Source organism: Aythya ferina (genome assembly GCF_964211825.1).
Source record: "Aythya ferina genome assembly, chromosome: 2".
NCBI lineage: Eukaryota > Metazoa > Chordata > Aves > Anseriformes > Anatidae > Aythya > Aythya ferina.
Window position 1 is genome coordinate 104,926,560 of NC_140297.1, and position 26,236 is coordinate 104,952,795.

Genomic DNA, 26,236 nt, shown 5'->3' on the forward strand with positions numbered 1-26,236 from the left:
ATTTATTTATTTATTTATTGGTTTCAACAAATTAAAAAATAGATTCTTCATTAAAAGAATACCATAAATGTTATGTATCCTGTCTCCTCTTCTCTGTCCCTTTTGTCAAATATTCTTCACAATATTGAAATGAAATAATCCATTCACATATCAGTCAATGTCATCTAGGGTGTCTATATTACCTTCTCTCTGTGTAAGTTCTCTTCATGCAATCTTGCTGACTTAGTGAGTAGGAAATACACATGAATAAACCCAGAAATCTGACCAAACAAATAAGTCAGGATGCTTTCTGAAGTATTCCAGTGGTGTATTCCAGTCTGTGTAAACTATGTACCCTTCTTGTTTTGATACCGAATCTGTTCACCAACCCACTCTCAGAATGGTTTCCCTAGTAAAAGTCTGTGATAGAATAGGCTTTTGCTCATTCTACAAGCATTTTGGAAATGTGCTAGGGATATGGATTTTTAGTAAATATAGAGACAAACATGTCATAAAGAAAAACTTAAGCTCAGAAGTGTGTTTCAGATTGAATAAATACTTAGATTGAATTTATACATAGTGAAAGCAGCCTTAGGTACCCATAACTTCATCAAGCATTCAGTGCCTGTCACACAAATACTGACAGTGGCACCATCTAATAATAGCCATGTGATTCAAAGATGATGTTTCACTGGAAGTAAAAGTGGGCATTATTTTAGAGAAGTGACATGGTAATCTGATTTTATTTTATGCTTTGGCACCAAAGCACCTACTTTCAGCCTGCCAAAATTACCTATCTATAGAGGAAAGACAATAATTCCTTTTGCCTGTTCCCTTCCACTCACCTACCCCCCAATTTAGACCATGAGGTCCCTGGGCTGCTTGAATACACAAAATTGAGCATAACAGGTAGTAATAATAGTGTTTACTCAAAGTATTGCATCAAGTGCTGGCTTTATGTGGCTGCCTTGTAAAACATATTTAGCATAGAACAGTTTATCACATTGCATATCTCCACACTATATTTTCAGCCTTTTTACCAAGGCAAAATGCATTAAGGCTAGCAATAGCTGTGAATTCCTAAATTGTCTTATTCACTTGCAGCAGTATACTTTACACTGTTCTCTAATAAACTGGGCTGACTGTCAAGAAAATACAGAGGCAGAGAAACAAGAGTCATGTCGCTATAGTGCTCAATAACGTCATTATCTATCCAGCTACCTTTCAAGCTAATTTCCTCTACTTTTATGCTCACCCTGTATCTTTTCCCCCTAAAATTTGAGAAAGCTTGAATTTTCCCTAGCTCCACTGTGTTACTTTTTATAGAGTGAGCAACACAAAATAACTGGAATAATTTCTGCTGTTGTGTCTCTGTTTCGATTTCCTTCTCCTAATGAGAATTTTGAGTTTCAGTTTAGGAACATAGTAAGGAAAACACAGAGACAAATTCTTCTGACTGAGCTAGCTGAAATGAGTAGAGATATATCTTCTCTAACAGACTTTTCTGTTAATTTGTTTAAGCCAGTCTTCCATTTTTGTAGCTCAATTATACAAAGGTTTGCACATCATTACTCGTATATGGGAGATGGAACTAGTGCACTGTTGCACTTGAAGCCTCTGTTGATACAGCAATTGTTGTAGAAGTCCTGAAGTTTCCAGAATATAACAGTGAGTTTTATCACTGGATTGAATCAGAATATATTTTCTCAGCACTGAAAGATTTGATCATTGTGTTAAAAATCACATCAATTACAAGACTACATATCTCATGCAAAAGACTTTTAATACTTTGATCCTTTCAGACCTTAATGACCTTACTCCTTGTTTCCTTAGTCATGCTTTGCTGGATCTCATCACAATTCCCTCTCTCCATCTTACAATTAAATTTGGGGGCTTTAGATGCCCCACTTGTGTGATTTATTTTTCCAGACCACATATTTGAATGAAAAGGACCTCTGAGAACCTCAGTCACTATAAAAACTAACTTTCTTGCTCTTCATACAGAAAAGCAAAGGATCTCTTCATACTGCTACAATGATAGTATGAGCACTCTTTTATCTGTGTTAGTATATTCCAGATTGTAGCTAAGCACAGATCCAGCAAGCCTCAAACAGGTTGCAGTTCTTCCTGCTCCAAAAGCACGAACTACTAGACTGAGATGATCTTGTCAAAAAATAAAAATAAAATAATAATAAAAAAAAAAGCCAAGAATACTTTGACACTCTGAACAAGGCTTCACATTCCACAAAGTTCTCTAGAACCCTGCTTTCTGGAAATCATCACTTTTTTTTTTTTTTTTTTTTTTTTTTTTCCTGTGTGTGTGTGTTTGTGTAAAATTAGAAAACATAGGACTGGGTGTTTGTATCAGTTTGCCTGATGTGGTGTCTCAAATAAGAACTGAAGTAGATGATCTTTTGCTCTTCAAGATTTCTTAGTCTACTGTCTGATTCTTCTTTGTCTTTTTAACTTTTTCTTTTAACTTTAAACTCTTTAGTCTTTGAGAAGGTACCCTAGAACTATTGTATGTGATACATAGATAGACAAGGAAAAGAGTTCAAGGGGAGGGGAAGAGGGATCTGCCTATCAACAATAGCAGTTCTGCATATGTATGACATGGAAGATGTTTATTGAAACTCCATTACAAATATTGATGAAAGGATAAAACTATTGAGAAATTGAACCCAGATTGTGAAACATATATGTAAGAGCCAGATTTTTATTATTTTTTTTTAAAGAAACTAATCAGGATTTTACATACAAAACTAGAACTCTGGTATTTGGAAAATAAAATAATGCTTTTTCTGAGACAAGTACAACACCCACCAGCAGCAGATAAAACCTCAATTTTCCTTGATGTATATACCCTCATAACCACTAATGCATTTACATAACACAGAAAGCTTCACTTTTTTTTTTTTTTATATATGGTTATCTGTACAACTGGTTCAACGGCAGGGACATAAAACACAGACTTAATATTTTTTAAAAATTCGTCTTAACAATGGCCTTTGAAACAGTCCAGTCCTACAGCCTGCTAGAAAAACAGGGCATTCACCAGGGAGCTCTGAGTTCAAACCCTAGCTCCTGATAAAATGTCGTAAAGCTGAGAAAATTTCCTGCTCAGTAGGAATAGCACAGGAGTTTAATGCTGAAATTAATAAATCACTGTCTCAACTAAAAAAAAATATCATACTTTATTACATGTATAACATTAACTACCCTTCAGAAACTAATTTAGAAAAACTCTTAATTAAAAACATCTTTTTTTCTTATGGAGGGGCTTACAAGCAAAATTTTGTCTAAACCAGAAAACTGTTTATGGATATATGTATTTTAGAAAGCAGCTTTTCTTGTGATTTTCAATTTTCTAGAGAAATAGGGATACAAGTTCATATGCCATGTGGCAGAAATATTGGAATATGTTGATTCATATTCAGATCTCAGCTGGATGTGGTTTAATTCTTGTGAATCAGATCTATCCAAGAAAACAGGGTAATTTACTAAGTCATTTCATATATAGCTCCTGAAATTGAACAAAAAAAAAAAAAAAAAAAAAAAAAACCCTTAACAGCAACAACAACAAAGAACAAACGAAAACCGCAAAACAGCAATAATGACAAAGGCATGATCTATTTTGAGCAAAGTGCATGGACTACATGGATAAGCTGGAGACTAAGAAAAAGCACAGCAATACAATTCCTTTCTACCACCATGCCTCATGCCTCCTTTTATTTATATATATTTAGAGGGAGCATGCACTATACTACAGAGCACTGCAATAGGTGAAGGACAGCATAAGAATCACTAATGTTCTAACAGAACAAAGTAGCTTATTTAAAGGACTATCACTATTTTCTGAACTGTCAAGGGACCAGTCTGCCAAGTTTAGTACTCTAGATGTGGAAAGTACTGTATTTATTTTGGTGAAGAGTGCTAGTTTTCCAAAACCAAACAAATATTCCTCATTGAATTTGTAATATGTCTATATGACATAACATTGTGTAAACAAAGATAAAATGTTAAAAATTACATTTTCATGACAAACAGAATAAAATTGGTCCAGGTTTAGAGCTTTATAAAGACTGACTCGTTTCCAGCTCCTTTCCCTCAAAACAAAAACAAAAACAAAAAAATAGCTGCTATAAAATTATATGGGAAGTCAGAAAGGTTAAGACCCAAGATTATCTTTCTGCTGATTCCAATTCCTTATTTAACCTCCAGAATATAGTGGCAGTTTCCTGAAGTAGCAAGGTTTTGCAACAGTTCATTAGAGTTAAGACATCTGATCTCAGAATAAATATGCATCTAGAGCTTGTTGGGAATTTTCCAACACAATGTCTTGTCACCTGAAAATAAAGTTACTGACAAAGTAGAAAGTGAGAAATATCTGCAGGACTCAAGCTAACATCACAACATTTCTATCTTATTAATCAAGTCTAAATTCCTCATATCTATCCAGGGCAAGAATGAGACAATAATTTGACTTGTGCTTTGTTTGACTATTCCTTTTATCATATTCATTTTCTCTGACTAACTTCTGTATTTGTTCAATGTCCTCTGAAATTCCATAAGCAAATTTACTTGTGTTAAGTAGAATGAAATCACTTACATTATTTTCACTTAAAATTCCAGCCATTGCATTTTTGTCCAACAAGAATCACTTTTCTGCTTACTTAGCAAAGAAAAAACTGTTTGTTTATGATAAAAGTGATCAAAAAGTGAAAGAAAAGATACTTTTTAGTTGAAGAAAAGGCTGTTTGGTTTAAAATTCTTTTTAAAGTACATCTCACTTGGCCTTTGGTTACTTAAAACATTATCTGCCTGGTCTCTCATCTACGTCCTTATTATCCCATTGACTTGAATAACATTCTTCAGGTATAACTAAGAATCAGATTTGGCCTGAGGCACATAGATCAGTAGAGGCCATTCTTTTCAATAAAAATTAGTATTTCACTTATTCCTTTAAGGTATTTCAAAAGCCCAACATCCAAGAGACTTGAATATTAGATATCTAATGTTGTTGATAAGCAGGACTTTTTAAATGACAGCATTCAGCTGTGTGAAAGATTTGTTTCATATTGCTCTGCTCATTAGTTTCCAAATGCAGTGGACCATCTGCCAGCTGGGAAATCCCACTCCTGTTTGAAATAGCACTGCAAATTCTATTGGTGTTCATAGAATAAAGTAACTTGATTTAGGGAGCACACTGAAAGGTTCGTGCAGCACTTAGAAATGACTTAAATTAATAAATCAGGCAGTATACGGCATTTTTATATTTTTCTTCAAGAATCTCAGACACTCTCTATGAATGATTTGTCGTTTAAAGTAGATCTGTGAAGTTATTATCTATGTTGTGCTTCGCACAGACGGTAAAGGTGAAAGCTTGCAGAATTAATAGCTTAACTTTTTTTTTTTTTTTTTTTTTTTTAAGTCAAACCTTTCCAGCCTAAAATGCCATTTTTTTCCCCCTGTGGTATCTTTCTGTAGGTCCCACCAAAGTTAGGACTTTATAGGCTCAAACACGTCACAAACTTTAGAATTCTAAAGGAAATTTCTAATCAAGTCTCAAGGCAATGTGCAGTGTTTCTCTCTAAAAGAAACAGCCGTAGTCCTTTTTAATAAGCATTCTTTCACAGCTCATGTACATGGTCACAAAAACTTGATGGCAATTGGATTTCTGTTGAATCTTAAAATGTTAATGCTTCAAGGGAACAAATATTGATCATGAAATAATAGTTCTCATCATAAATTAACAATTACCATATCATTTCTTTGTAGAGAGCCTACTAACAGTCCAAATAAACTGTCACTTAAAAGTCTAACCAATTGATATGCTGTATAATCCTGAAAATTAGAGTATTTATTTCTCTAGTAAAAGATGATTAATTGACATAGGATGACTTGCATTAAAAAACTAATATATCTTGTGTGTACAGATAGAATACATTTATTTTATACTAATTTGGAAGAAAAAAAAATAAAATGAAGGGAATGCTTTCTGAATGGTAATACCATTATCAATGGTATATTAATGGTAATACCTCAGTTCTCAGTGTCTTCAAAAACAAAATCGTAACATTTGTTGTAATTATGTTGTACATTACATTTGTACATTACATATACTTCCTTGTTACATTTTAGAGGAAAAAATCTTTTTTATTTTCTTTCTCTAGGCCACACACAAAATGCAGTCTCAGTAGGAAATAGACAGAGCATTAAGCAAAGATCAGCTTTTAGGTTGGTGGGCAATACCTCATTGACGATGAATACCTCATGGGTTTTCATCCTTATTAATTTTAAGTGAAAGAACTAGAGCCACCTGAATCTGGAAGTCCTGCTTAGTCAGCCGTGCATCTTTCTTCAAGGCAATCTTTACTGAACAGGTATGAACAAACACAGATGGAGTATTCTACATTGTTATTATTCTATATATTTATTCTATTATGCTAATATATACTACTTTTTACTTCCCTCCTCTCAATTTTCTCAAAAAGCAAGGAGACTGTTTTTCAAACTGTAAAAATAAACTCCTTTCTAGCCATTATGGAAAGGGAAACTTCAACAAGGTCTAAAGGTTCAGTGTGCCACATAATGTAATACTTACATTTTCTTGAAGGTGACACTGAAGGCTCTTTCTTTCTCAAATCTTTGTCTTCAGTGTTGAGTCCAGGCAGATGTAGTTATTGCCCGTGAAATTACTAACAGACAGATACTAGCTGTTGAGTGTGATGACTTGACTTTTATTTGCAACACATATGCCCTTCGTTTTTGTTATGAGAAGGTGAAAGAATCCAAAGATTTTGCTAAGTGAATGAAAATCTGTTAACTGAAAAACTGTGCCTCACTTAAATCCTATTTAACTCTTGATTTGAGAAGTTTAATGTTAAGTGATGCCTCATCACAGTAGCAGCCTTTTGCTGAGGGCACATTTTGCTTTGTGTAAAAGCATCTTACATTATTATTCCCATAGATAAAATATAGATAAAATACTTTTCTGTTTTTGACATTATCATTTAGAAAAGGGACTTTCTGCCTATTTAAACTCCTTTAAAAAAAAATATAATAAAAATTAAAAAAGTATAATGCAATACCAATTTGGACATATTTCAAATCAAACACCATTGTACAATGTCACATTTCATTTTGTACTTTGATATTATAACTTGATTAACATCATTATACTAAAGCTTGTCCTATTGTTTAGCTAATGCATTCAACACAGAAGTAGATCAGGAACAATGGGTAACATATGTATGACAGCTGTATTTTGCATCCCATGGATAAGATTTGCATAAGTGTGGGAGTTGCGAAAGTCATGCAGCAGACCAAAACTAAATAAATGTAATCTTAAAACATAAAGCTCTCAATAAACTATTAATATTGGAAATGGAATTTTGACATTTATTATTTAAAGGCTTCAGCTTGAAGTGTACTTAATTCCTTACCTACTTTATAAATTACAACTGTACAACTTTAGTGCAAAGTTTCTTCATGACAGACAGCTACCTGCTGGAGGATTTTTATCACAGTAAACCCAGATTGTTGAAAGCTCTTCTACAGATGTAATGCAGATTTGAGGGGGCAATTTAAAAACTCCTGACATGTCAATGACTCTTCCCAAGAAAAGTTCCCTCAATAAGGGACTGGATGACAAGATCCGTGGACCATTTTGAACTGATATTACAGTTTGTTTATTTTTAATACTTTCAGAGGAATCTCAAGGGAGGAAAAGATCAGACAAGCTACCACAATTTTAATTGCTCTGCCCCACCCAGAGTCAACTCCAACACATGCTCAGTAAATACCATACCACTGCCGAAGGAAATAGAAGTACATTCAGCACCCATTGCTAAATTGCATGCAATTTGTTAATTGCAGCCCTAATTCGCATCTGGGGAGTTAGGGTAGCACATCCATAATAATGTGTAAAAACACATTCTACTATGTTTTAGGGCTCATGAAATGATTTTGTGCAAGTTTAGTTCATAAGGTGTAGGATAACAACACCCATCACAGCTGATGTTAGTTCAACACTAATGGCACAAAATTAAATGCAGTCAAATTATAGCAGTTTAGCAAGTCATCATTCTAGGTCTGAACTAGCTCAGTGTTTGTGTATCCTTTGCAACTATACAGACACACACTTTCAGCTCACCTTCAGAACTTTTTGTACAATGCGACTAAAACAAAAAAGTAAAGTCTTTTTAAAAATGAGCTTTGTTTCCAGTGCCAAGCCAGCATCATCTCTAGTTTAAGTACACACAATAGGCAGAGCAAAATCCCCAATCAAATCTGGGATTAGAAAAGGAGAGAGAAAATATGTAACAAAATTTACTTTAGGAAAATCAAGACTTATTATAACCCCTCAAAACATTTCCAAAGTTGGAGATATTTATACAACTTATTTTTCTGCCAGAATTTTTTTGTCTTTAATTAAATTTACCTGGATGACAAATGAAATGCTAGACAAAAATGTGAGATTACTCATGCCACTTTTCTATAGCTTTTGCTGGAGACTGATATTTATCAAATTACATAGAGTTTAAACTGAGTACAGAGAGAAAGGAAGGTAAGATTTCACTTTTTAACTCTAAATGTACTAAAACAGAAATGTTATTTTCAATTATTCCAGTGCCTCATTCAATGATTTGTCTTTTGATACATAAAATTGGTGTTTCTTTGTTTCTCTCAATGTATCTTCTTTAAAAATTAACTCTCAAGTTTTGTAAGATCAAGATATTGATTGATATATATACCTAAATATTACTCAAAGAGAGTGCAGGCTTAACAAATATACTTCTGTCTTCAAAAACTCAGGCACAATTAAGAAGTTGCATCAGCATTCATGCTGGTACTCAGCTTTATTTTTTTTTTCTTTTTATCACCACCAAGAAGTCAGTTTTATACATAACTGTGTAAGTACTTCTTCCTCATATAAACTTTTGGAAAGATCTATTGCATCTTATTCCTGGTCTCCACATTCTAAGCCTGAATCATTTCAGGGAATGTTAACCTCAATGTAAAAGAAAGGGTTAGTTTCTAGAAAAGTGCAAATGTTAGAGTATCTATACTTTACATCTTTATCATCAAAGTAAAGCTTGAAATAATTTGATCAGTATTTGTCACATTAAAGTAATATGTTCCCCCTCCATCATATCCTCCCAAAAGCATGAAACTTGAAACAGATGTCCTGATTCTTTATTTTGAATCAGAACTTCTCACTTCTATCGACCATGTCAGCTTGAAAAGTTCCAACACAGGTTTTGCGTGGGTAGCTCTTGCATTTAGATATGTAACGACAATTCATGAAGCCAGTATTCTCATTTACTTAACAAAAGACACAGCCAAGAATCCATCAATACTGTGTGTATGACAGGCAGCCTTGAGCCATCCCATGCTTAGATATTTGCTTTGACATTTCCTAATAAAAATCTTTCCTATGAAAACTCCATGATGCTTAAGAGACCGACACTCAGGTTTTTTTTGCAAAGCCAACAAAGCTTTATGCCTTTATTCCAATTATCCCAATCCCTGTCAAAAGTGAAAATACACGTTCCAGTCCATCACCCATGGACTGGAATGTGTCCATGGATGTCAACATGTAAAACGCATTTGTTTATATGAAAAAAATTTAGTAGTGTGTACAGCAAACCCAGGCCAGCTGAGATTCAGTTCAACTATTTGTCTTAAACCAAGTCCCATGAAGAACAAAATCTGGGAAAAATAAATAAAAACATAAATAAGCAAGCAAGCGTTACTAGTTACATTTATGGTTTTTTGTTTGTTTGGTTTTGTTTGTTTGTTTTTTGTTTTTTTGTTTTTTTTGAGGAGGAGAAGCATTGTTCTGATTAGGGATGGGGGGTATTTTCACACTTATAACTGGCATGAATAAGTTAGTGACACTATTTTTGTCCAACTGCATATCCTAGCATTGTAGATGAATAGATAGAGGTTATCTTGTCTCATTCAAAACTGGTAGAGTTTTGTAGGCTTGTCCCCTCACTTTCATTAAAAAAAAAAAAAAAAAGAAAAGTGTATTAAGGTGGAAGAATTAGTGAAATTGTGAGAGCCCTTAGAGATTAGTACCTTCCCCTTTGTATTGGCACTCCTATAATTCTTGGAGTTCCCCAATAAACACTTACTTAACTCAAGGCACTCTTCTCAGTGCATGATCAGCTTTTGGCCACACCACCACAACGTGGTTACTAGGGTGGTTATTCTTAGGGTAGATTTATTATTCATAACCTTTTGAGGATTTCAGTAAATGCTACTTGGGGAAAAAGTTATTTATTTTTACGTGGTGGCAGGTACCTCCAGAGCATGGATATTCGTGCTTGAAATCAGTTTGCACCAGCTTCTACACAACCAGTGAAATGCTTGCAGTGGACTTCAGGGAAACTACAGCAGTCTTGTAAATGCAGATGTGACCAAAATGGGGATACACTTGCAAAAAGTTTTGGAAATGTGGTACAATGCTGAGAGTTGTATAGGTGGTCCAGTGAGACAGAAAAAGCACTGATCAGGGATATTCAGGGATTTGACAACAGACTTTTTTTAAGGAGAGCAAAAAGAAAGAATGAACCAATTTAAGAGAGAGAACAAGAAAAAAATAGGAATCACACTCAGAGAAAACGGAATATAAAAGCATACAAAATAGATGAGATATGAGAATGAGCAGCTCTTTCTCTTCACTTCCTTCACCAGTTATCATTCTCTTTTTCTGCATTTCTTCTTGACATGTACAAAAATCATAGCCTATGATCTTTTCTCCCCTCAGTACAAAAGCTTTGCTGTTTTGTCCATGAAAATCTGATCGCTCTTGAAACCTTTTTCTTTCGTTATTGAACAAATAATGTCTTAAACTATTAAATGTCTCTAAAACCTTTCCAGAGTCTCTCTCTTGGGCATCTTTGTGTTTCAGAAAGACTCTTCTTGTGTGCATACAGATTCATTTAACACACTGTCATACCTAAGGCTATGGGATAGTTTTGTTTCACTGATACCATTGCCCCTGACACAGTGAAGACCTAATTTGCACTTTGATCTGTTCTTTAGTGTTCGGAAAACATCACACCAGCATTTCTGCTGTAGTAAAGGTTTCTCTTCTATTTGAAAACAGACCAGACCAGGAGTGCTAGATGAAAAACAAACAAAAAACCTAGTTCATTGGATACCACTGGAGACAGACATACCAGAGATACAACCCTCCTGAAAAAATAAGGTGCTTCACAAAATAAACGTTAAAAAAGCTTTGCACGCTCAAACAATACTTCTACTCATTTGCATGTACTTTAGGACTCTTGATATTTAAATAAACTAACACAAAGCAAGGTGGTAAAACTATTAAGATTTGAGGGGTCAGCTTAAGAATTTTATTCTAGCTAAATGAACATTTCTTTCCAATAAAAACTAAAACTAAAAACTGTGACTGTTTCCAACCCTCACATCTAATTCTGGGTTTGCCACTCCTACAAGTTACACACAGAGTCATCTTTCTCTATTGTCACTCCTTGGTTCTTTCTTAAAATTCTGGCAGTTAACAAGCTACATAATGAGTCCATCCCTTCCAGGCATGGGCACCTGGCCTTGGTGATAAATATATCATTGTCTGGAGTCCATCCCTCTTGGCAATGGATACCTGGCTTTCTTAACTTTGGAATGATTGTTTTTCCTCACATTTTTTTTTTTTTCCTGAAACTGTATATAAGTCAGGTATCTGCAATCACTTGGCAGAGAACAGGGGAGCAGAGGAAGAAATGCTGTCCAAATGTTCTTTCAATATGACTGTAGTTCATAAACCTTCTGTCTAACCTGTCTTAAATTTTACTTGGTTTATTTGCACTTGGAGTATATTTTCTGACACAAGTTACCATTTTTTTCTTTGGGGAGGCAGTATTATTGACCAAAGAGACAAAAAATTATTGACCTGTTACAGCTTGAATTTACTGATTTCCTTGTGTTAGCTTCTGAGCCAAAAAAAAAAATACAGCATACATGTGAACAGAAATCTGGAGTACAGTGTCCCAGGGAATGGAGGCCAGTGGACAAGGAAAAGCTATGTTCAGAAAATGGAGGGTTAGGAAAAAAAGAGATGAATTAAAATGTCTGTATGAAAGAACTAACAACGTAGGAGAAAAGTTTGCAGATAGCAAAGCCAGAAATTATTATTATGACAATCTAAACTGACCTCATAAATAACCAGGATTATAGGATTTACTAGAATTAATTGCAGCAGATTAGTTTGCTGAGAAAAAATGAAATTGGCAGAGATAACCAACCACAATTTTGTCAAGGTACTCACTAGTTAAATATCTTAACTGTTAAAAATTGGAACCTTATTCTATCACTCTAAATTTGTCTTGCTTCAGCTTCCAGCCATTGATTTTGTTACAATTTTGTCTTCTGTATTGTAGAACACTTGATCAAAGTTCTGTTTGCCAGGAGATACAGTCAGTGTTTGCCAGTGTGAGAGACAGTCATTCACCCACACAAGCAAGCATGTATGCCCCACCTTAAATTTCTCTTTTATCTCTTTGATAGCAGATTTAAAACCTCAAAGAGGCATGTTTTCAAATCTTTTAATCATTCTCCTGGATTTTCTCCAAACTTTCTCCTATTTCAACTACCACAAAGGGCACTGCATTCCAGTAGTGCTTGCACTTGTCCTAAAATGGTATTGCTCCCTAGTTTTACACAAGATTTCCTTGTCTATACTTTTAACTCTTCCTTTTGGGAACTCACATTTTGCTTGTTGTGCACTGCAAACATCTAAATTATTCTCAAAGTTGTCATCTGATGGGCTAACATTTCCCAGCTGGACAGTATAGTCTCAAGTCTTTGCCTGTGGCTGTACTAAAGTACTCTATGGAGGAATCAAGGTTGCCTCTATGTTTGGGGAGTTGGTGAGATGATACCTAAGCCTATAATCCATTCTTAAAAACACCATTATAATTTCATCTTCCTTATTTGTCCATTTTTGCTTATCACATCTTTCCCCACTGCATCTGTAGAAAATTGGTAGAAAAATCTTTTGTGTACTGCAAAAAAAACCCTCCAGTAAACCAGAATAGCATGATTTTACTTCATACCCATTACAAGTCCTCTTTGTGGTATTATTCTTATCTTTATGAAAAAAAAATTCCATTGTGTTGAGATACACTTATTTACTTTGAATAGGTGGAGAACTGAAGCGTTTCATACATAATATAGTCATATGCCTGGAAAATAAGAATAGAGAGGATATCAGGTTCATGGGAAAATAAGGGCGCTCAGATTTTCCACCCCAATATTCAGCCTTTCTGTTCTACACAGAAACCCTTTTCTACTGTCGTGGTTTTATCCGGCTGGACAGCTGAACTCTGCCACAACACTCTCCCACTCTCTCCTCAAAGGAAAAGGAAGAGCAAATGCGATGAAAAGAGGTTAAGGAATGAGATAAGGATAGGAAGATCACCCACCAGTTATTGTCATGGGCAAAACAGATTAAGCGTAAGAAGATTAATATAATTTATTGCTTATTACTAACAAGCTAGAGCAGTGAGAAGTAAAAAAAAAAAAATAATTAAAAAAAAAATCTTCCCCCATCCACACTCTTCTATGTTTCCCCCACCCCCACCCTCAGCAGCACCAAAAGAATGTGGAATGGGGACCGCGGTCAGTCCGTAATACTTTGTCTCCACTGCTCATTCATGGTCACTCTCTGCCCCTGCTCCACGTGCGGATGCCGTTCTTCCCAAACTGATCCTGAGAGAGCTGCCCACAGGCAGCAGCTCTTCAAGAACTGCTCCAACATGGCTCCATACCATGGAGTCCATCCATCAGGAGCAAACTGCTCCAGAACAGGTCCCCCACAGGTGGGCGGCAGCTCCCCCCAGACCCTCTGCTCCTGCATGGGTTCCTCTCCACAGGCTGCAGGTCCGGCCCAGGGCCAGCCCCTGTGGGGGCTCTCCATGGGCTGCAGCCTCCTCCAGGCCACATCCACCTGCTCCACCAGGGGATCCTCCACCCATGGGGGGGCTGCAGCATGGAGATCTGCTCCATGGGGGACCCATGGGCTGCAGGGGGACAGCCTGCTCCACCAGGGGCCTCTCCACAAGCTGCAGGGGAACTGCTGCTGCGTGCCTGGAGGACCTCCTGCCCTCCTTCTTCACTGACCTTGGTGTCCACAGGGCTGGTCCTCACTCCTCTCTCCCAGCTGCTGTTGTGCAGCATTTTTTTCACGTTTCTTAAATCTGCTTCCCCAGAGGCCCAGTCTGTTGCTTATTGGCTAGGCTCTGGCCAGTGGTGGGTCCGTTTTGGAGCTGGTTGAAGGTGGTGCTGATCTAACATGGCTGCTGGATTCTTCTCACAGAGGCCACCTGCAGCCCCCCATTACCAAACCCTTACCATGTAAACCCAGTACATGTGCCTTCATCTGTTTGAATTGTTTCCTAACTGCAACATGCATAATAATAATAAGTATTTGATTCTATTGCATATTTGAATTTTCTTTGCTTTGCAGGCTCATTTGAGGGTATAGCTGGGGATAAAATTGCATTTGGTGAAATTAATCAGAGAATTGTACCTTTAATTTACTGAGCAGGAGGAAAAACAGGATCAAGTATGCTTCTGTCCTTAGGACTCTCCCTGAACCAGCTCAAATATTTTCCCTAGTTTGTGAACTTTATTGACTTCCTGAAGTTCTTAGTTAAGGATCAGAAGTCCTTTACCTTTGGCCTATCTTCCTTGTTCTTTAAAATGAAAATAAGAACACAAACAGGAATATTTAAAGTATACATATTAAGTTAGTGATTGTTTTCATCTAGCCAGGGTGTTTAAGGACATAAGAAAGTTAAGTTCCGTAAGAAGAGAGAGCTTCTTTAACTGGGAGAACAAATACAGCTAGAAGAGTGGATGGATTTGGTGACACACGTCCTCCAATAAGTTTAAAATAGACAGCTTGTCTAAAATGTTATTTTAAATGTTTTATTTGTAAAATGAGCAAACATATAAAAAAGTATTACATTATAGAAAGTTTGATTTTCTGTTTTTATATATGTATATGTTTAAAATAGAAAAATAACTCATCACCTAAACAAGCAAATTTAGGTTGCTTGTTGTACCATGTTTATATGATTTTTGATTTCTAATGCTTCACTCCACAAGTTTATGCTGCCTCGTGTAACTGAAGCATACCATACCTCCTTTCAGTTATATTTCTGCATTGCTGCTGACTAACTTACATAAAAGTTGCCAGCAACATTTCTCTTTTGAAGTGTACAGGAACATGGGCATGGAAGTTAATGATTCTGTTAATAAATAACAATGTTTACATATCTATCTCAAAATACTTCATCAGTTACATACTCAATGTTCAGAGATTTTAGTGAACTGTTATTATGTAAGTGTTGATTTCCAACTGTGTTCATACAGGCTTACATGCACTTTTTCATTTCCACAGAACAAATGGGAACTCAGCACATGCCTTCTAATACAGGCTCTGCTACCCAGGCCTGTTGGGGCTATAGGTGATACCCTGCCTACTTTCTGTAAGGTGATTGATCTCAGGCGGCTGGAGGGGATATTAATGTCCCCTAGCAAGGGCAGTTATGGCAGTGTGCAAAGGGAGAGAATTAATTGCACCTGAAGGAATGAAAAGACTGTGTAGAGGCTTTTGGACTTCTCAAGTCTAATCTATATTTCTAGCAGAATTAGGCAAAAAGAGTGTTTCCTCTGAAGTCTGTTGAAGCAGCAATCCTTCTCAGAGAAGAAGGACATCCCATCACAATAAGTGATGGGAAGCAGAGTATTACTTCATCTAGTCATTATGATGTTTAGCCAAGGATAGAGAGGCTTAGATGCTGGTCCTCACTCCCAAGTATGCATGTAGATTTTATCCAGTGTCTGTTTACAATAAATATCAAAACAATCTCTAAAGCACAGATACTGCTCACATTTATCAGATGATTTTTTTAACCATTGGATAAAAGAAAGATGTATTTCTATTGTTCCATTTTCTTCTCACCTTTAGGCTCAGTGCCTTCTGCTAACAGCAGCAAAATAGAGAAGGAACTAACTATCTAATAATGCCATATTAGCCACACAATTTACATCTGAGCTGTTGTTCTAATACCTTTTCATTTAGCTATAAATAAGCCTTATTTTTTTTGACATGTGCAATGATTCTGTTCATAAAATAAAATTTTGAACTTTATGATTCCTGATGTGTAAGATTTAACCTTGAAGATCTGAAATATCTCTTCTATTTTCTTCTTTTTTCTTTTTTTCCTCTCCTCATGTCTGTTATAACAGATGAGTTTGTCCAAAGCAACTCTGTTAACGTCTTCACACATTCTGTCACAGGAGAGCTGGAGGGAATGCCTTTTCTGTCTGAGTTGTTGTGGTTTAGCCTTGTCAGGCAGCTCAGCACCGCACAGGCACACCCTCACTTTCCCCTGGTGGCATGGGTGAGAGAATCAGAAAGGTAAAAGTGTGAGAGCTCACTGGTTGACATAAAGACAGTTTACTAGGTAAAGCAAAAGTCATATGCACAACCAAAGCAAAACCAGGGATTCATTTGCTACTTCCCATCATCAGGCAGGTGTTCAGCCACTCCTAACAAAGCAGAGTTCACCACACGTAATGGTTTCTTGGGAAGACAAATGCCATAACTCCAAATTCCTCTCCACTCTACCCCACCCTTCCCCTTTCTCCTCTTTTACCCCAGCTGTTATTGCTGAGCATAACACCACATGGTATGGGACATCCCTTTGACAGCCTGGGCCAGTTGCCCTGGCTGTGTTCCCCCGCAGCTCCTGGTGCACCCTCAGCCTCCTTGCTGGTTGGGCAGCATGAGGAGCAGAAAGGTCCTTGGCTCTGTGCAAGCACTGCTCTGCAGCAACTGAAACATCCCTGTGTTATCACTACTATTTTCAACAAAAATCTAAAACACAGCATTGTGTGAGCTTCTATGAAGAAAATTATCTCCATCCCAGACAAAACCACAGCAGCAGTCATGAATTTCATAAGCCACAGGCCTTCTGACTTTCAGATGCTGGAGCATCATTTAAAGCAAAGAGTGGTTAGTGCATCTCCTTCACTGTTACTTCTATTTGAATGATTTACATGTTCTGCCTCCTCTTTCTACTTGTGATTATGTGACATCTTTCTGGCAACTACTGCAAGTGAAACAAACAGAAAAGTATTTGTGTATTTTTAGTTGTCTAGAATGCAATGATTTTGCTGTCACTTTTGCTCCTCATTTTGTCTCCCACGCCCATCTGTTCTGTTCCTCTGCTGCATCCTGTACATCCTTCTTTGCCACCTGATTCTCTCACCCACCTCTTCCCTTCAGTGAACTGGGAGCAAGGAGGGGAGATTGCCATCTGACCTATAAATTCCTTACAGACCGATATCAAATGTTACTCAGGACACGACCTAAGGAGTGCAGCTCTTTTCTCTCTCATTCCCCCAGTTATTTCAAAGCTAACATATTTGAGGTTAGTTTTTAGCAGTTTTAATTTACTTCCAAAGAAATATATTTGCTTTGTAAATCTCCTGCACTTATGCTTAAGATCTGTGTAATTGTTTATGTCCACTTTATGCACTCATCTGTGAACTGTTTCTCAGGTGAAAGGCTCATGCTTCAGCTTGATAGTAGATTCCAGACCAGCAGAAAATAACACTGTTAATGTGCTGTAGATTTCTTTCTTCTTCTATCGTGTCCATGAATTTTAAACGAGATCCTGAATCAGGACTATTGAACTATTTTTTTTTATTTTTTTTTTCGAGAATATCTGACTTTCAAATATCATTATCCTTCAGATGATAGTCTCAGTCTATTCCATATTCCTACAACCTTTATTAGTTTGTAGGTGTGTGTGATCACCTTTAATGTCCAAAACAACTTGTGTCATAACTGAGTGCTCAAATGAAGAACAGATTTCTGACCCTTCTCTCCCCACTGAGTATACCAAAATGGCAACCATTGTTATGCCAAATTTATTTATTTTTTTTTCTGTCTTGAACAATTTCTAGTACTGTGGCTATAGCCATACAATTAATTTACTGATTCTTAGTGTTTTATTTTCTATGGCAGATAAATTAATATTCTTCTCAGTGATATTAAATTTGCGAAAACTGTATGCATTTTTTTAAATGTTTTTGTTTTTGTTTCAAAAAAAGTTCAAGCACTTGAGAATACATTGCTTAACATCTTAGTTGATAAAATCTAAAAGAAGTTTTAGCCCTAGCTCTATAAATTCAGACATATTTTTGATCCATATTCTGATAGTTGTAAGGATTTCAAAGCCACTGTCTGATTTTGTGTAATCTGTATTGAGAAGCAGAACTTAAAACATTTGTTTTCATTTTCATCAAAGGAGCTGAACAAACTGGAGAGACATCCACAAATCTCCAGGTGTTTTGTGAAAAAGTACTATGTTTGCCACTTGAAGCATGTTCCCTTTTCCCCATCATCTTCAACTGGCAAAAAGAAAGAAAGGTATTGTCAATTTAAACTCCTCCAGTTTTGAGTTATGCCAGTGTAGCAATATACTCGTAATGTGTACTCAGGCAACAATAGGGCACTTGGTGTGGCAATCACTCAAACACTGTGAAAAGAGCACATACTTACACATATGTCTCAGACAAAAAAAAAAAAATATATATATATATATATATATATAATTTCTTTAGTACTTTCATTTCTAATCTAAATGATTAGATTTAATGTTATGAGTATTGCAATAACAGTGCTGAGTATTTCAGGAAAGAAAAAGGGAAAGGGGGTGGAAAGATGACCTTATTTATGCACAAACAGCAGAAGTCATTTTGTTTCTGCTTGGATGCCACATTATATGTCAGCAGTGCTCTTCAAACTGCTCTGCCCATTTTGGTGTGTGCACAAAAGCATGTATTTGTTAATGCATATATGTATACTTTTCTAAGGTGTTGTAGCAAAAATAAATAAATACATAAATAAAATCATTCCAAATAAGTCCAGTCACTTCTTTCCAAATTATCTGTGTTTCTGTTACGAACCCATTGGATTCTTTTTGTGTGGCAAATTTGGAAGACTGTCTTCCTTTTTCACAAGTTATCTGCATGGTGTGCTATGTGCTAACCTTTCCCTCTTGAGGTCTGATGTTACTGTTTTGGCACAGATAAGGGTAAACATGTCTCATAAATCCTTCAGAAACATCTACACAAAAAGCACCTTCATGATAGGTAAAGTAGCACAAATGGTATTTCAAAATCTTACCACTAATCTGGTTTCTATTGCAAAAAGGTCTTTTTAGAATCCAGAGAAATCCATTTTGAAGAGTGAGCTAGTGTATAATTGTTCTGCCATGGCTTCACCCTTTCTTTATTTTTTTTTTTGTTTTATTTTTCCAAAGAAAACCAGCAAATTTATTCTACTGTCATTACTCATCCATTATACTACATTTTTAACTGTTCGAACCTTCTAAAATAGAAAGTGTTTTCCTGACTATAGGCATAGAACTGTGCCCTTAAAAAACAAAGCAAGCAAAAAAAACAAACAAAAGAATTAGTGTACAGTGTTAATCTAGTATACTGAAAAGACAATAAGAACAATGAAACAGTTACAGATCTTCAGCTGAAATGATGAGTTTGTCCTTTAGCCTTGCGTCTCTTTGCAGATAATAAGTTTTTAAGAACTCCAGTTCTTCAGTTATAGTTCCTAGGAAATTTGTCCAGCAGGCAAATTTCAAGCCTACACTTAGCTGTAGCAAATATATCAAAGAAAAAGCAATACTTTTTTTAAAAAAAGATATATTATATGTGGTATTTAGCAGGAATAGCGTGCCTTTAAAAATACATTCCAAGTTCTACCTACAATTGTTTATGTGAGTGTATTTGAAAGTGAGCCAAAGGGCTGGAAGTCCAAAAGACCTGAGTTTATCAAAGGAGTTCATTTACTGAGGAGTTAATTAGCCAAATGAAAATCCTTTACGCCTATTTTGCATTTTCAAGGAGATTCAGGTAGGCAAACCTTCAAGTCAAAGTGGAAACCTGGCCCTACAAAATGAATTCTGGGACAAAAATTACTGAAACCAAACTTACTGAAAAAGTTTCAAATGGGTAGAGAAACTACTGGTGAACCTATGTCTCCTAAATGTCCTCAGCATCAATGAGTGTACAGAACAGAGACTACCTGTCAGGGCAGTCTGCAGCCAAGAGGTACTTCCCAACATTTTTTCCAAAGTTATCAGGTATCTGAATAACTACATATTTAAGCAACGTGCTCTGCTGAAGCTGACAGAAAGAATGTTATTAGATTCAGGAATGATCACACCATTTCCTAGACTGTGCATGCAATGCACAAATTACTAGATAAGTAATGCACAGCAAAATGGCAGGAGGTGACTCAGCCAATTTCAGAATTATGGGTTGCATTGAAACATCTGAAAATTTGCTCATGTGGTTTTAAGTGAATGTTTTTACTTGTGTGTTTTTGCAATCAGCTGAAGCTGTGAGAAAGAAAAAAATATGTGGAATATCTTGTCTCGCATTTCAGGTCTGTATTTTACCAAGAGATAAGAAGTTTGTTTTTTTGTAAGTTTGTTTGCTTAGCTGTATATGTTTTAACCCAGCTTTGCTTTGGTTGGCCTTGGGGAGTAAGAAATAGGATCTACTTTTGACAGTATAAGATTAGTATGTTCTTTTGTTGTGCTCTGTGTTTGTATAGCTAAACTTGAAGCCTATGTGACTGACAAAGTGAAATGAACCTAAGAACTGGTTACAAAATAAAATATAGTAGAAATTATTTGCACAGGGTAGTATTTTAGAACATGCTTTGGCAACTAGAAGAAGCATACTCATTTTCTTTGGCTATCATTCACTTACACTTTTTTTTCCAGCAGCTTGGCAACACTGAATATTTGCTTGTTTAGTAGGGGTGGTCTTCAAAATTTACTTTGAACAGCTTTTTGAAGCAGATCTGTATAGAAAGTTGTAAGTCAAATTAGTAATAGTATAGAAAATAGGAAACTAGGAATAGAATAGATTTAGACAGATTTTCAGGGTATCAAAATTATGTAGGACTGTGTGCTACTCTACTTCCTTTGGATCTGTTGATCCTATTGATTTTGGATTGGAGGATTCGACCTTATCACTGGACTGATTTTATTAAGTAAAATCAATCATGTGAATTCACTGTCCACTTTTAAGATCAATATGATGATTTTTTTCCTGAAGATTCTTGTAGTTAAGAGCTGTACTTTTTCTAGACATTAGAGTTAGCAATTTATTGTTTTATTCAAAGCAGTTTTCATGGGTGTTCATAACTTTTTGGAGTGCAAAAAGACAGTCCTATATCAAGTTATTCCTCTAAAATTTGTTTTGAGAAGTCAGAATTATGACATATGCCAAGGAACAGTCTTCAAATAAGTGTTAAACAGTCTTTCTAATTAGGTCTGAAAGCACAAGTGTCATAGAAGACATTCCTGTAGAGTTAGGCTACTGGGAAAGATGGGACAATGATTACAAAGAAACAAATGTTTTCTGCTAGTTATGTGTATATGCATTTGTGTAAGGTGCACTTTTATGTTTGTGTGTGAGTATATATACAAACTCCCTGGAAAAGTAAATTATGTGGAGAATGCTTCAGAGGCTAATAAAGGTCATGTAAACATAAAAGTTTAAAAAACATCTGAACCTGCTTCAGTTATGCTATCAGCAGAGTGCTTGGGGAGACAGCCAGAGGTCACTTATTCACTAGTACTTACTGAATAGAGGGCTTGTCTGATGCAAAATGTTGTTCCTTACCCCTCCTAAGACAACGTAAGTGTATCTGACCTAAAAGAAGCCTTCAGTTTATTTGATCTAAAGCATTTTATCAGAAGAAACATTGCTTACTGTTCCTGCTCACTTCAGAAACCTACCAGAGAGTTCACAACTTAAACTCCAACTAAAGGCCATTGTTTGGATTAAGCCTGAAATATAAAAGGCTTTCTTTCTAAAGGAGTAAGGATATGGAGAGAGGAAGAAGTATGTGGCACTGATACAGGTGTATAATACATGCATCTAGAATCAATGTGCAGAAAATTTCCATGGCAGTAAGTTGCAAATAGAAGCAAATTTCTGTTTCACAATGCACTTAAAATAGACTGAAGACAGTGAGTTCAGGTCTCTTTTTTAAGGTAATGAATGCCAACATAAAATTCACAGTAAAATGGGATAACCTGATTTGTACAGCCAGCCTGTACAAGTTCAGGAACGGCTACATATCAGGGATGGTGTTTTCCTTGTATGTATTTTTTAGCTGGCTCCTTGCAGATATGAGATTTCAGTAATCCTGCATTGACTGCATATGTCTATGTGAGTCCCTTTGAAAGGTTTCAAACCAGTCAACCATATTCAGGCACCTTTTGCAGTAGGGGAGATATGTCATAAACAGCTCACTTCTACCAGATGTATAAATACTGAGCGCTTGCAGAGTGAAAAGAGGTCCTATTGGTGCCCACGTTAAGGAAAAGATAAAGTATAACTCAGCCCTGATCAGATTTAAGCTTGAGAGAGACCTTATAACTGCATCAAAGCAAGATAAAACTTCATTTCTCATTTACCTCTTATCAGACAGAAACAAACCCTATGCTAAGACAGATACCCACAGGAAGCCTCACTCTATTCTTTTGATCACAGAACTTCTATTATACTTCTCACTGATAAAGTTGCAGTGCTTTAAGAAGTAAATCATTGTCACTGCCTTTCATTCTTGCAATATTGGGGTGTGAAACACTTTCCTATCATGCAGTGGGGAGATATGTTCCATACTGCAGTTGAGCAACATGTCTATTATACTGAGTTGGTCTTCAAGAAGTCACAGGAAAGATTAAAATGAGAGTTTAAGCTGCCAGATTTGTCTAAGTATATGCTAAACATATGCAATGAGCAAGTACTTGAGGCACGGTCACAGGAGTAAGATGGCTAAATAGTTATACAGTCAACCTTTGCATCCTTGTATCTGAACTTGAAGGATGACTTCCCTGTGTGTCGGACCAAAGCCATTTCTCAATGAGCTCTGTTTTTCAGGCATGCCAATTTCCAATGCCCACAGGTCTTAGAGATGGCATTAGGACAAAACAATGCCACAGCAGTCCTTCTCCAGTCAAACCATTAATGGGTTTATCTCAGGAGACTGAAAGATTTTTTTTTTCATATTTTTGTCTTTCTTTCCACTTTGTGTCATGAATTCTAAGTAGAAACATGATTAGAGAAGTATCTTGCTCTTTAGTCTCTCTCACTTACATTTTCACACTTGAAGGGTACTATGACAAGTTTGTACTTTGTCATGAATGCGTTGGGTTCACAAAATTTACTAAAAATATCTTTTAAATATATCTGGTAAAAACTGTTGGCTGTAAGCATACAAAGGGAGAACAAACAGACAAAGTGTTTCATGATTTTTAGGAATTTATTTTCCCCACTATTTTCACAGGCCTGTGTTTGGAATTTCAAACTGTCACTGAATATAGCCAAACTGTCAACACACATGTCTGACATTACACAGCTCAAACTTGATATTCTTGGGTAACTTGGGGCTCTAATTAGATACTTGACCTAAAATTTTCAAAAGTGATTTTAGATGTTTCTCTTGGGATGCACAGTTTAAGAATGTTTAAAGAGATTAAATCTGTATATGTTCCAAATGCTTTTTATATGTAACTACATGGATCTTTTTAAGAACAGAAAAATTAGGAGCAAGGTGATTTAAGTGCATTTGTAAGGACTTACTCAGCTTACCTAGCTGCATAGCTAGCTTACCTAGCTTACCTAGCTGCATATATATGTCATCTTGTGTGAAGTAGAGGAAAGCAAGTGCCAGTAGAGGAAAGGCAGTCATTAGGCTGAGCTGCCTAAGGTAAGAAAGCAGATATGATTTCAAGGTGCTGAAAGAGACCTAAACCAGGAGTGATACACTGTTTTATAACAGTTCTGACTGAAGGAATTTTACACATCTGGGTGGTGTCCAACAGCCCCCCAAATAATACTGATTAAATATTTCACAAAACTAGTAAATTCAAAACCAAACTCCTTCATTTATGGAGAAAAAAAAAAAAAAAAAAAAAAAAAAAAAAAAAAAAAGTAGGTCTTGTTTCCTGTATTTAGTGATGCCAAATTTATTTTTTTTCCCAAAATGTATTTTTTTCTCATTGAATTGCACAGAAACAAGTTGAGCAACAACAACCAAAAGGACCAAAAGTCCTTTGGCTTGAAGTAGCTATACCTTTAATATGACAGAAAAAATTAAAGTACTGATGTACTTCAGTAAAGATGAAAACTAGAATGCTTCTTTAATGTTTATCCAATTTTTCAAAAAAAAAAAAAAATCAGTGAGTTCATTTTGCCCTATTTAGAAGACAAATGAAATGGTACTTATTAGCCAGTATTATTCGTTCAAATATATATCTTCACTGTGTTATTTGATATTGTTATAATGTAATCACTTTTGATTACAGATATTGCTATCATCTGCTCTGCTTTTAATTAATTAATCACCATTTAATTAATTTCCTATTATAATCTATCAGATGATATCATGTGATACCTTGTAATGCCATTTTCTATTAACCAGATTTGGTGTTATGAGCTGAAATTTATCCTTTAAGGATCCCAACATTCAAAGTTATCTCTAAAGAATTTTAATTCTCTACAGAGTTGTGCTACAGATAATTCAATCTGCTCTGTTTCATGTTTGTGAGATTAATTATTGCATATTGAAGATTTTTTTCATTCACTTTACCTATAGTAGTTTTGCTGTCAGCAGTAGTGTACTTGATGACTTTAGTATGTGTTGGGTCCTCATCCTGCTTACATGTATACATGGAAATAATTGTACCCAGACAAACGGTCTCATTCAACTGACAGGAATTCGATAACATTACATTTACTGTCAGAAGTGTTTGCAGTATCTGAGATTCAGCAAGTATCAAAGATTAATAAACATTATTAAAAATCTGTATGGATTTCTCCATTTCTTGTTCATGCTTTTAATTTTCTGGATTTCTTTGTAACATAAATCCTCCACATTACCATATTGCACTTTTATTTAATGAGATTAATATTAATCTACCTATATTTTGTAGATATGTCTGTCTCTGTCACAAGAACCTAGATGTTTGTGTGTATGTGTTTGTGTGTATGTATTTCCATACGCACTCAGCTTAGGTTTTTCCATTGTATTAGAAAGAACTTCAGGTATCTGCTTTTAGAGATAATTTATGCCTCAGTAGCAATAGGAATATGCCAAGTTCATCACCAGGATTTCATTCAATATTTCTCTATAGCCATGAAGTTACCTTCTGCCCAGTGTCAGGGTAGATGGTCACCATATTGTCCTGAAGCTGCCAGAGAAAGAGAGAGAGAGGAACTTCCCCCATGTTTCTGGAGGAAGAGAGTCTTCAGAGTCCTCTTCGGGAGTGTTACAGGACGCAGCACAGAGTAGCTTCCCCAAATTATGACCCTGCACATATTATTGGGTACACTGTGGCAGTAGTGCCAAGACGTCATCTCTTCCCTGGTCAGCTGCACATCAGTTAAAAAAATGTCTCTTGAGAACTTTCTCCTTTACCATGCCTTTGCCCGGGTAAATAGCTGATGAAAGTAATTTCAGTTGTGCTCAACATTCATCCATTCACGTTAGTCAGGCCAATTTCTCATCCTGGTAAACACACTGGGTCAAGCAGCCTTGCTTATTGCTACCCCATCAAGGCCCCTCATGTCATCTACTCTCAATCTACAATTTTATTTCAATTGCCTTTTAATGTAATTAATAGTAATGTAATGTGATTAACTCAGTGTTAATGTTTCTGGTCTGTGGAATGGGATCTTGCCATTCATTCTGCACCTCCTATCTATGCCTTACTTTCTACATAGAAATATGCCTGTGAACAGCTATTTCATAGTTCTACGGTGACATTAAGAAAGAAACTTTTGAATGATGTATTTAACAACATCCCCCCATGCTTATCTGAAGACTGGACACCAGTATATATGTAGTAACAAAACCATTGAGATATGATTTTTTCCTAGTAGAAGAGGATTTGTTCACATGAATTGAAGGAGGGGATGTTACCCAAAGGATTTTAAGTGCCTTTTTAAATATATTCTCTATTACTCAAAAAGGGATAAACAGGATGTTTCTATGATATGCAATAATAAACAGAAGCTGTCTCTAGGTCCTGATAATGACTGACTTTATTAATACTGGAACATTAGAAGCAGAGGGATTTCCCTTCTGGAAAATGGTGCATTT